The sequence below is a fragment of the Melospiza georgiana genome, chromosome 16 (genome assembly GCF_028018845.1).
Source record: "Melospiza georgiana isolate bMelGeo1 chromosome 16, bMelGeo1.pri, whole genome shotgun sequence".
Taxonomy (NCBI): Eukaryota; Metazoa; Chordata; class Aves; order Passeriformes; family Passerellidae; genus Melospiza; species Melospiza georgiana.
This window is the reverse complement of record NC_080445.1, coordinates 81,709-93,977: the sequence shown is the minus strand read 5'-3', so window position 1 is coordinate 93,977 and position 12,269 is coordinate 81,709.

Genomic DNA, 12,269 nt, shown 5'->3' with positions numbered 1-12,269 from the left:
GAATGAAAATGGCAAAGGCACTAGACCTGGGAACGGGGCCGTGGGCATCCAGGACAACTTATGCAGGGGTGTGCAAAGTGACTGGGGACTGCTCGGTGGGAGCTAAAATCACTGCAGGGCTAGCATATGGATGGTGGGGTGGGCTTCCAGAGGCTCGTGCCAGAGCTGAATTGTTGCCCAGCTGGAGCCAAGAGCCAGATGCTGCCATTTGAAGCTGGAGAAACACAGAGCTGGAGCTGGAAGAAGAGAGCTGGCAGTAAAATAAAGCTTGTGGGTCAAGAGCTGAAATCACTGGGCCTGGTCTCAATCATTGTGGGACTGGCATTGCAGCTTAACACATGACAGCCACCTTAGGGCTGCTAAAGGCAGTGTATTGTTCTTGCGCCGAGGTCACTGTAGGCCTGTGACATGGATGCAGGGGCTGGGTATTGCCGCTAATAGTAGAACAGGATGTGTGGAGTGGGGAAAGGGGGCGGCGAGCTCGCGCCTGAAAACCCCGTCGATGCTAGAACATTGCCTGCGCCTCTGATGGCACCTCTTGGGGTGCGGCTGAAATCTCTGTGCGGCTGGGAAGTGGACTGCGGGGCTGGCAATTTGAATGAAAATGGCAAAGGCACTAGACCTGGGAACGGGGCCGTGGGCATCCAGGACAACTTATGCAGGGGTGTGCAAAGTGACTGGGGACTGCTCGGTGGGAGCTAAAATCACTGCAGGGCTAGCATATGGATGGTGGGGTGGGCTTCCAGAGGCTCGTGCCAGAGCTGAATTGTTGCCCAGCTGGAGCCAAGAGCCAGATGCTGCCATTTGAAGCTGGAGAAACACAGAGCTGGAGCTGGAAGAAGAGAGCTGGCAGTAAAATAAAGCTTGTGGGTCAAGAGCTGAAATCACTGGGCCTGGTCTCAATCATTGTGGGACTGGCATTGCAGCTTAACACATGACAGCCACCTTAGGGCTGCTAAAGGCAGTGTATTGTTCTTGCGCCGAGGTCACTGTAGGCCTGTGACATGGATGCAGGGGCTGGGTATTGCCGCTAATAGTAGAACAGGATGTGTGGAGTGGGGAAAGGGGGCGGCGAGCTCGCGCCTGAAAACCCCGTCGATGCTAGAACATTGCCTGCGCCTCTGATGGCACCTCTTGGGGTGCGGCTGAAATCTCTGTGCGGCTGGGAAGTGGACTGCGGGGCTGGCAATTTGAATGAAAATGGCAAAGGCACTAGACCTGGGAACGGGGCCGTGGGCATCCAGGACAACTTATGCAGGGGTGTGCAAAGTGACTGGGGACTGCTCGGTGGGAGCTAAAATCACTGCAGGGCTAGCATATGGATGGTGGGGTGGGCTTCCAGAGGCTCGTGCCAGAGCTGAATTGTTGCCCAGCTGGAGCCAAGAGCCAGATGCTGCCGTTTGAAGCTGGAGAAACACAGAGCTGGAGCTGGAAGAAGAGAGCTGGCAGTAAAATAAAGCTTGTGGGTCAAGAGCTGAAATCACTGGGCCTGGTCTCAATCATTGTGGGACTGGCATTGCAGCTTAACACGTGACAGCCACCTTAGGGCTGCTAAAGGCAGTGTATTGTTCTTGCGCCGAGGTCACTGTAGGCCTGTGACATGGATGCAGGGGCTGGGTATTGCCGCTAATAGTAGAACAGGATGTGTGGAGTGGGGAAAGGGGGCGGCGAGCTCGCGCCTGAAAACCCCGTCGATGCTAGAACATTGCCTGCGCCTCTGATGGCACCTCTTGGGGTGCGGCTGAAATCTCTGTGCGGCTGGGAAGTGGACTGCGGGGCTGGCAATTTGAATGAAAATGGCAAAGGCACTAGACCTGGGAACGGGGCCGTGGGCATCCAGGACAACTTATGCAGGGGTGTGCAAAGTGACTGGGGACTGCTCGGTGGGAGCTAAAATCACTGCAGGGCTAGCATATGGATGGTGGGGTGGGCTTCCAGAGGCTCGTGCCAGAGCTGAATTGTTGCCCAGCTGGAGCCAAGAGCCAGATGCTGCCATTTGAAGCTGGAGAAACACAGAGCTGGAGCTGGAAGAAGAGAGCTGGCAGTAAAATAAAGCTTGTGGGTCAAGAGCTGAAATCACTGGGCCTGGTCTCAATCATTGTGGGACTGGCATTGCAGCTTAACACGTGACAGCCACCTTAGGGCTGCTAAAGGCAGTGTATTGTTCTTGCGCCGAGATCACTGTAGGCCTGTGACATGGATGCAGGGGCTGGGTATTGCCGCTAATAGTAGAACAGGATGTGTGGAGTGGGGAAAGGGGGCGGCGAGCTCGCGCCTGAAAACCCCGTCGATGCTAGAACATTGCCTGCGCCTCTGATGGCACCTCTTGGGGTGCGGCTGAAATCTCTGTGCGGCTGGGAAGTGGACTGCGGGGCTGGCAATTTGAATGAAAATGGCAAAGGCACTAGACCTGGGAACGGGGCCGTGGGCATCCAGGACAACTTATGCAGGGGTGTGCAAAGTGACTGGGGACTGCTCGGTGGGAGCTAAAATCACTGCAGGGCTAGCATATGGATGGTGGGGTGGGCTTCCAGAGGCTCGTGCCAGAGCTGAATTGTTGCCCAGCTGGAGCCAAGAGCCAGATGCTGCCATTTGAAGCTGGAGAAACACAGAGCTGGAGCTGGAAGAAGAGAGCTGGCAGTAAAATAAAGCTTGTGGGTCAAGAGCTGAAATCACTGGGCCTGGTCTCAATCATTGTGGGACTGGCATTGCAGCTTAACACATGACAGCCACCTTAGGGCTGCTAAAGGCAGTGTATTGTTCTTGCGCCGAGGTCACTGTAGGCCTGTGACATGGATGCAGGGGCTGGGTATTGCCGCTAATAGTAGAACAGGATGTGTGGAGTGGGGAAAGGGGGCGGCGAGCTCGCGCCTGAAAACCCCGTCGATGCTAGAACATTGCCTGCGCCTCTGATGGCACCTCTTGGGGTGCGGCTGAAATCTCTGTGCGGCTGGGAAGTGGACTGCGGGGCTGGCAATTTGAATGAAAATGGCAAAGGCACTAGACCTGGGAACGGGGCCGTGGGCATCCAGGACAACTTATGCAGGGGTGTGCAAAGTGACTGGGGACTGCTCGGTGGGAGCTAAAATCACTGCAGGGCTAGCATATGGATGGTGGGGTGGGCTTCCAGAGGCTCGTGCCAGAGCTGAATTGTTGCCCAGCTGGAGCCAAGAGCCAGATGCTGCCATTTGAAGCTGGAGAAACACAGAGCTGGAGCTGGAAGAAGAGAGCTGGCAGTAAAATAAAGCTTGTGGGTCAAGAGCTGAAATCACTGGGCCTGGTCTCAATCATTGTGGGACTGGCATTGCAGCTTAACACATGACAGCCACCTTAGGGCTGCTAAAGGCAGTGTATTGTTCTTGCGCCGAGGTCACTGTAGGCCTGTGACATGGATGCAGGGGCTGGGTATTGCCGCTAATAGTAGAACAGGATGTGTGGAGTGGGGAAAGGGGGCGGCGAGCTCGCGCCTGAAAACCCCGTCGATGCTAGAACATTGCCTGCGCCTCTGATGGCACCTCTTGGGGTGCGGCTGAAATCTCTGTGCGGCTGGGAAGTGGACTGCGGGGCTGGCAATTTGAATGAAAATGGCAAAGGCACTAGACCTGGGAACGGGGCCGTGGGCATCCAGGACAACTTATGCAGGGGTGTGCAAAGTGACTGGGGACTGCTCGGTGGGAGCTAAAATCACTGCAGGGCTAGCATATGGATGGTGGGGTGGGCTTCCAGAGGCTCGTGCCAGAGCTGAATTGTTGCCCAGCTGGAGCCAAGAGCCAGATGCTGCCATTTGAAGCTGGAGAAACACAGAGCTGGAGCTGGAAGAAGAGAGCTGGCAGTAAAATAAAGCTTGTGGGTCAAGAGCTGAAATCACTGGGCCTGGTCTCAATCATTGTGGGACTGGCATTGCAGCTTAACACATGACAGCCACCTTAGGGCTGCTAAAGGCAGTGTATTGTTCTTGCGCCGAGGTCACTGTAGGCCTGTGACATGGATGCAGGGGCTGGGTATTGCCGCTAATAGTAGAACAGGATGTGTGGAGTGGGGAAAGGGGGCGGCGAGCTCGCGCCTGAAAACCCCGTCGATGCTAGAACATTGCCTGCGCCTCTGATGGCACCTCTTGGGGTGCGGCTGAAATCTCTGTGCGGCTGGGAAGTGGACTGCGGGGCTGGCAATTTGAATGAAAATGGCAAAGGCACTAGACCTGGGAACGGGGCCGTGGGCATCCAGGACAACTTATGCAGGGGTGTGCAAAGTGACTGGGGACTGCTCGGTGGGAGCTAAAATCACTGCAGGGCTAGCATATGGATGGTGGGGTGGGCTTCCAGAGGCTCGTGCCAGAGCTGAATTGTTGCCCAGCTGGAGCCAAGAGCCAGATGCTGCCATTTGAAGCTGGAGAAACACAGAGCTGGAGCTGGAAGAAGAGAGCTGGCAGTAAAATAAAGCTTGTGGGTCAAGAGCTGAAATCACTGGGCCTGGTCTCAATCATTGTGGGACTGGCATTGCAGCTTAACACATGACAGCCACCTTAGGGCTGCTAAAGGCAGTGTATTGTTCTTGCGCCGAGGTCACTGTAGGCCTGTGACATGGATGCAGGGGCTGGGTATTGCCGCTAATAGTAGAACAGGATGTGTGGAGTGGGGAAAGGGGGCGGCGAGCTCGCGCCTGAAAACCCCGTCGATGCTAGAACATTGCCTGCGCCTCTGATGGCACCTCTTGGGGTGCGGCTGAAATCTCTGTGCGGCTGGGAAGTGGACTGCGGGGCTGGCAATTTGAATGAAAATGGCAAAGGCACTAGACCTGGGAACGGGGCCGTGGGCATCCAGGACAACTTATGCAGGGGTGTGCAAAGTGACTGGGGACTGCTCGGTGGGAGCTAAAATCACTGCAGGGCTAGCATATGGATGGTGGGGTGGGCTTCCAGAGGCTCGTGCCAGAGCTGAATTGTTGCCCAGCTGGAGCCAAGAGCCAGATGCTGCCGTTTGAAGCTGGAGAAACACAGAGCTGGAGCTGGAAGAAGAGAGCTGGCAGTAAAATAAAGCTTGTGGGTCAAGAGCTGAAATCACTGGGCCTGGTCTCAATCATTGTGGGACTGGCATTGCAGCTTAACACGTGACAGCCACCTTAGGGCTGCTAAAGGCAGTGTATTGTTCTTGCGCCGAGGTCACTGTAGGCCTGTGACATGGATGCAGGGGCTGGGTATTGCCGCTAATAGTAGAACAGGATGTGTGGAGTGGGGAAAGGGGGCGGCGAGCTCGCGCCTGAAAACCCCGTCGATGCTAGAACATTGCCTGCGCCTCTGATGGCACCTCTTGGGGTGCGGCTGAAATCTCTGTGCGGCTGGGAAGTGGACTGCGGGGCTGGCAATTTGAATGAAAATGGCAAAGGCACTAGACCTGGGAACGGGGCCGTGGGCATCCAGGACAACTTATGCAGGGGTGTGCAAAGTGACTGGGGACTGCTCGGTGGGAGCTAAAATCACTGCAGGGCTAGCATATGGATGGTGGGGTGGGCTTCCAGAGGCTCGTGCCAGAGCTGAATTGTTGCCCAGCTGGAGCCAAGAGCCAGATGCTGCCGTTTGAAGCTGGAGAAACACAGAGCTGGAGCTGGAAGAAGAGAGCTGGCAGTAAAATAAAGCTTGTGGGTCAAGAGCTGAAATCACTGGGCCTGGTCTCAATCATTGTGGGACTGGCATTGCAGCTTAACACGTGACAGCCACCTTAGGGCTGCTAAAGGCAGTGTATTGTTCTTGCGCCGAGGTCACTGTAGGCCTGTGACATGGATGCAGGGGCTGGGTATTGCCGCTAATAGTAGAACAGGATGTGTGGAGTGGGGAAAGGGGGCGGCGAGCTCGCGCCTGAAAACCCCGTCGATGCTAGAACATTGCCTGCGCCTCTGATGGCACCTCTTGGGGTGCGGCTGAAATCTCTGTGCGGCTGGGAAGTGGACTGCGGGGCTGGCAATTTGAATGAAAATGGCAAAGGCACTAGACCTGGGAACGGGGCCGTGGGCATCCAGGACAACTTATGCAGGGGTGTGCAAAGTGACTGGGGACTGCTCGGTGGGAGCTAAAATCACTGCAGGGCTAGCATATGGATGGTGGGGTGGGCTTCCAGAGGCTCGTGCCAGAGCTGAATTGTTGCCCAGCTGGAGCCAAGAGCCAGATGCTGCCATTTGAAGCTGGAGAAACACAGAGCTGGAGCTGGAAGAAGAGAGCTGGCAGTAAAATAAAGCTTGTGGGTCAAGAGCTGAAATCACTGGGCCTGGTCTCAATCATTGTGGGACTGGCATTGCAGCTTAACACGTGACAGCCACCTTAGGGCTGCTAAAGGCAGTGTATTGTTCTTGCGCCGAGATCACTGTAGGCCTGTGACATGGATGCAGGGGCTGGGTATTGCCGCTAATAGTAGAACAGGATGTGTGGAGTGGGGAAAGGGGGCGGCGAGCTCGCGCCTGAAAACCCCGTCGATGCTAGAACATTGCCTGCGCCTCTGATGGCACCTCTTGGGGTGCGGCTGAAATCTCTGTGCGGCTGGGAAGTGGACTGCGGGGCTGGCAATTTGAATGAAAATGGCAAAGGCACTAGACCTGGGAACGGGGCCGTGGGCATCCAGGACAACTTATGCAGGGGTGTGCAAAGTGACTGGGGACTGCTCGGTGGGAGCTAAAATCACTGCAGGGCTAGCATATGGATGGTGGGGTGGGCTTCCAGAGGCTCGTGCCAGAGCTGAATTGTTGCCCAGCTGGAGCCAAGAGCCAGATGCTGCCATTTGAAGCTGGAGAAACACAGAGCTGGAGCTGGAAGAAGAGAGCTGGCAGTAAAATAAAGCTTGTGGGTCAAGAGCTGAAATCACTGGGCCTGGTCTCAATCATTGTGGGACTGGCATTGCAGCTTAACACATGACAGCCACCTTAGGGCTGCTAAAGGCAGTGTATTGTTCTTGCGCCGAGGTCACTGTAGGCCTGTGACATGGATGCAGGGGCTGGGTATTGCCGCTAATAGTAGAACAGGATGTGTGGAGTGGGGAAAGGGGGCGGCGAGCTCGCGCCTGAAAACCCCGTCGATGCTAGAACATTGCCTGCGCCTCTGATGGCACCTCTTGGGGTGCGGCTGAAATCTCTGTGCGGCTGGGAAGTGGACTGCGGGGCTGGCAATTTGAATGAAAATGGCAAAGGCACTAGACCTGGGAACGGGGCCGTGGGCATCCAGGACAACTTATGCAGGGGTGTGCAAAGTGACTGGGGACTGCTCGGTGGGAGCTAAAATCACTGCAGGGCTAGCATATGGATGGTGGGGTGGGCTTCCAGAGGCTCGTGCCAGAGCTGAATTGTTGCCCAGCTGGAGCCAAGAGCCAGATGCTGCCATTTGAAGCTGGAGAAACACAGAGCTGGAGCTGGAAGAAGAGAGCTGGCAGTAAAATAAAGCTTGTGGGTCAAGAGCTGAAATCACTGGGCCTGGTCTCAATCATTGTGGGACTGGCATTGCAGCTTAACACATGACAGCCACCTTAGGGCTGCTAAAGGCAGTGTATTGTTCTTGCGCCGAGGTCACTGTAGGCCTGTGACATGGATGCAGGGGCTGGGTATTGCCGCTAATAGTAGAACAGGATGTGTGGAGTGGGGAAAGGGGGCGGCGAGCTCGCGCCTGAAAACCCCGTCGATGCTAGAACATTGCCTGCGCCTCTGATGGCACCTCTTGGGGTGCGGCTGAAATCTCTGTGCGGCTGGGAAGTGGACTGCGGGGCTGGCAATTTGAATGAAAATGGCAAAGGCACTAGACCTGGGAACGGGGCCGTGGGCATCCAGGACAACTTATGCAGGGGTGTGCAAAGTGACTGGGGACTGCTCGGTGGGAGCTAAAATCACTGCAGGGCTAGCATATGGATGGTGGGGTGGGCTTCCAGAGGCTCGTGCCAGAGCTGAATTGTTGCCCAGCTGGAGCCAAGAGCCAGATGCTGCCATTTGAAGCTGGAGAAACACAGAGCTGGAGCTGGAAGAAGAGAGCTGGCAGTAAAATAAAGCTTGTGGGTCAAGAGCTGAAATCACTGGGCCTGGTCTCAATCATTGTGGGACTGGCATTGCAGCTTAACACATGACAGCCACCTTAGGGCTGCTAAAGGCAGTGTATTGTTCTTGCGCCGAGGTCACTGTAGGCCTGTGACATGGATGCAGGGGCTGGGTATTGCCGCTAATAGTAGAACAGGATGTGTGGAGTGGGGAAAGGGGGCGGCGAGCTCGCGCCTGAAAACCCCGTCGATGCTAGAACATTGCCTGCGCCTCTGATGGCACCTCTTGGGGTGCGGCTGAAATCTCTGTGCGGCTGGGAAGTGGACTGCGGGGCTGGCAATTTGAATGAAAATGGCAAAGGCATTTGATGGGGGTGTCAGAGCAGCACCAGGTGTGATTGTGGGGATGATGGTGGCTCGGAGCAGCCCAGGTGTGAGTGTGAGGATGATGGGGGCTCAGAGCAGCCCAGGTGTGAGTGTGTGGATGATGAGGGGCCGTCTCCTGCCGGGGCGAGGCTGTTTTAGGGGAAGGCTTTGCCTCAGCTCCCTTTTGCATGGAGCTGCTGAGTGGAGGGGTTTATGGGGCGCTCCCGGCGCTGTCTCATGGTAGGACTGCGAGAGCTTCTCACAGGGTCGGGGGGACACCTGGATCCGCGCTTGGGTACGTGGAGCATCGCTTAAAGGAGGTGTCGAGGGACGAATCTTTGTGCCCAGGGAGCAGCAGCCGAACAGGTGAGCCTGTATGGGTTTGGGGTGGGGAATTTTGTCCTTCCCCTTTGCAATTTCATCTTGCCAGTCCCTCCCCGGATCCCCAGGAACAAAAATGGAGCTGATGAGCACAAAAGGAATTACGGAGAAGGAAGCAGCTGTTCTTCTTTTATTGTCTGCTTTTGACCTGAGGGGATCCCTCTTCACTTGTGGTTTTAAGGGTGTTGATTGCAGGAAAAGCTGCCTTTTCAAGGGTGTTAGGGGTATCCTGGAGGTGACAGGGAATCCCTGCGTTCTATTCTAAGGTGAATGGGAAAAGTATTCTTGTGGTGTTATGGGTTTGATTTGAAGGCAGCCCACCCCATTTTCATCATCCTAAGGTTTAAATGGAGGGGAGAGCCCTGGTGTCCTTCCTTTTCAAGGGTTTGAAATGGAGGTCGAAATCGCCCTTTCCCATCAGTCGAAGGCTTTCATTTGAGGACCACCCCTTCTTTTCTGCTGTCGTAGGGGGTGAAATTTTAGGGGAGAAGGCATTTCTTTGCCCTTGTTGAAGTGAGGTGAGCCCAGCCTGCGGCGTAAGTTTCGGGGTTGGGTTGGGGGAAGCCACAGCTCCGGCAGCGTTTGCAGGGCTGCAATGGGGCTGTGCTGCTGCATTGGAGGGCGCTCCCCGTGCCCGCGGCCTGGCCCGGAACGTTCCCGCTCGGGAGCGCTGCTGGCACGGCCCGGGCAGCTGCCGGGGCGCACGGGGGATTCGGCGCGGCCGGGCCGGCCAAGGGCGGCAGTGGCGGAGCCGCGCCGGTGTGAGCCGTGCGGAGCCGAGTGGAGCCGGGCCGGGCCGGCCAAGGGCGGCAGAGGCGGCGCGGGCGCTGCTGCGCCGGCCCGGGCGGTGCCGGCCGCTCCGTCCGCTCCGGGCGCGGGGCTCGGGCGCCGCCGGTAGCCCCGGGCCCGGTGCCGGCCCCGCCGGGCAGGGGCAGCGGGCGGGGCTCCCCGGGATGGCGCTGGCCCCATGTGCCGGAGCAGCCGCCGCAGGAGCCGCTTTCCTGCCGGGAGCCGCGCTCCGTCCGGGGCCGGCAGCGAGCGCGGGGTTCGGCCGCTCCAAGTTCGGCGGTGCCGTGGCTCGGAGGCGCTTTGGAGGCGTTGATGGCATCACTGGGTTCGGTTTGCAGCGGCTGTCCGCTAAGGGATATGGGGTTCTTCCTGAGTGGGCACGGTTCTCGGTGCCGGTAGGGATGATAATGGTTTGTTTTGGATTGGGTTTTGTAGTCGGATTTATTTTTCCCCGGGGTGTTATGTTTAGAAGGGCGCGCAATGGATTTTACGGGTCGTAGCGTGAAGCAGTGGTTCGCATTTTAATTCTGTTGCGGTGGCTTTTATTAGCGTGAGTGTGTAGTGTTTGTTTTGGGGGGCTTGGGGTAGCGTCCTGTCGTTCATAGCAGCGGGTTTTTAATCTCGATAATTGCATGTGTGTTTATCGTCTTCCAGGGCTTTTATTTGTTTGGTTTGTTTGATTGTAGTGTATGTTTTATGGTTACGGGTAATTTGGGGGACATTGTTTATGGTTACGTTTGTCTTTAGTCTTTGTGTTTGTACCTAGGTGGTATTTTTATTTTGATAGCTTGAGGCACTATGGGTTTATTCAGTTGGGAATTATTTTTTTGTTGCAGATTTAAGTTTATCTGTTTTTTGGTATTATTCTCGTTGTTGGTTTCTGTATTTTCTTTTTTTTTTGTTATTGTTGTTGTCTTTTAATGTATTTGAGTATTGTTTATCAGGGGTTTTTTTGGGAACATGGGTATTAATATGGTGGGTTTTTTAAGTATTTATTAATTTTGGGTAGTTAATTTCTTAGTTTTTAGTGGTTGAGATGTTTTTCCATTTTGTTAATTAGTTCAGGTTTTAAAGTTATTTTTACAGAGGATTGTTTATTCTTTGAGTTAGTGTAGAGGTAGAATTTTGTTTTTTTATTTTTTTTTTTAGTAACGTCGTTCAGGGTGAGTGGCATTGGCTTGAGTTTAGTAGATTGGTTTGACATTTTTTTAGTACTTTTTGTAATTTGCTGTGTGTGTTTCTAGAGGATTTTCTTTTATTTTGGTTCCATTTTTCTGTCGTGATGAGAATTGTTATTGAGAAGAGTGTTCTTTGTTTTTTCGCTGACACTTGTTTGGCTGTTGGAGGTATCTTGATGTTTTTGGAAGATATTGGTGGGAATTTGATGCTGTTTGTTTTGTCATTTCATTTAGGAATTGGATTTTAAATATGCAATTATGACTCTAACTATATTGAAACGAAAGAAATAGATGTGTAGCAATGGGAATGGGCCAATTTTATTTTTATATATTCGGTCAATTTTTAAAATTTAACATGTAACATAAGTCATTATATGTTACGATAAGTTACTCTAATTTTAAAAGAATATTGTGTATGTTTATAGATATATGAATAGAGAATATAAATGTAAATACAACCCCAAAAAATACAAATATATAAATGTATTGCAACTACATGGAGATCTATAAAAAATTAATAATAAATTGTAAATGTAAAATAACATAAATTGATACAATATATAATACACGTAATACTGCATATATTTTTTGAAAAATATTAGAGGAAATGGATATAAAATAGATATAAATACTGATGTGATATACCTATCTATTTATATCTATCATTTGTTGTATATTATGATAAATATAAATATAAAAAAAAATTAGGTAGTTTAAAATAATGGATGGTTTTGTTTTTTCTTTGCCAAAGCAGGGCTTTTAGTGTAAAAATTACAAATACAAATAATATAAAGGTAGAAATATAAGTATAGAAATATATCATAAACACATTAAAGATTTATATAAAAATTAGAAATATAAGGAAAAATAAGTTGTAGCAGTAGATATGGTAAATAATTTAAAAAATAATTTCCGTATATTTTTGAATAAGGTGCATATTAAGTATAGTTATTAATATAATGAATCAATATAAACTATAAATATATATAAAATATCAACAATCTATAAGAAGGAATAAAAGCTCTGTGTCACGTGCAGCAGTAGAAAATTTCAGGCTCCCAGGGAATAAATAGTTTTCTTTAAATAATTTTCGTTTTGGATTTTTTTTTTTTACTCCCGGGTCGCCTGAAAGTTTCTACTGCTGTACGTGACACAGAACAGCTGCTTTTTTATTCTAAAGGTGGAAATGTAAACCAAGATCAGAAATACAAGAAAGGGAAAAGGGAAGGGGAAGGGGAAGGGGAAAGGGAAAGGAAAGGAAAGGAAAGGAAAGGAAAGGAAAGGAAAGGAAAGGAAAGGAAAGGAAAGGAAAGGAAAGGAAAGGAAAGGAAAGGAAAGGAAAGGAAAGGAAAGGAAAGGAAAGGAAAGGAAAGGAAAGGAAAGGAAAGGAAAGGAAAGGAAAGGAAAGGAAAGGAAAGGAAAGGAAAGGAAAGGAAAGGAAAGGAAAGGAAGCAGGAGAGCAAGAAGGAAGGGAAGTGGTGAAAAAAAAAAACCGAGTGAAAAAAGTAAAAAGAGTTGGAGGGAAAAAGAGAGGACATTCGGGAGGAGCGGTGCT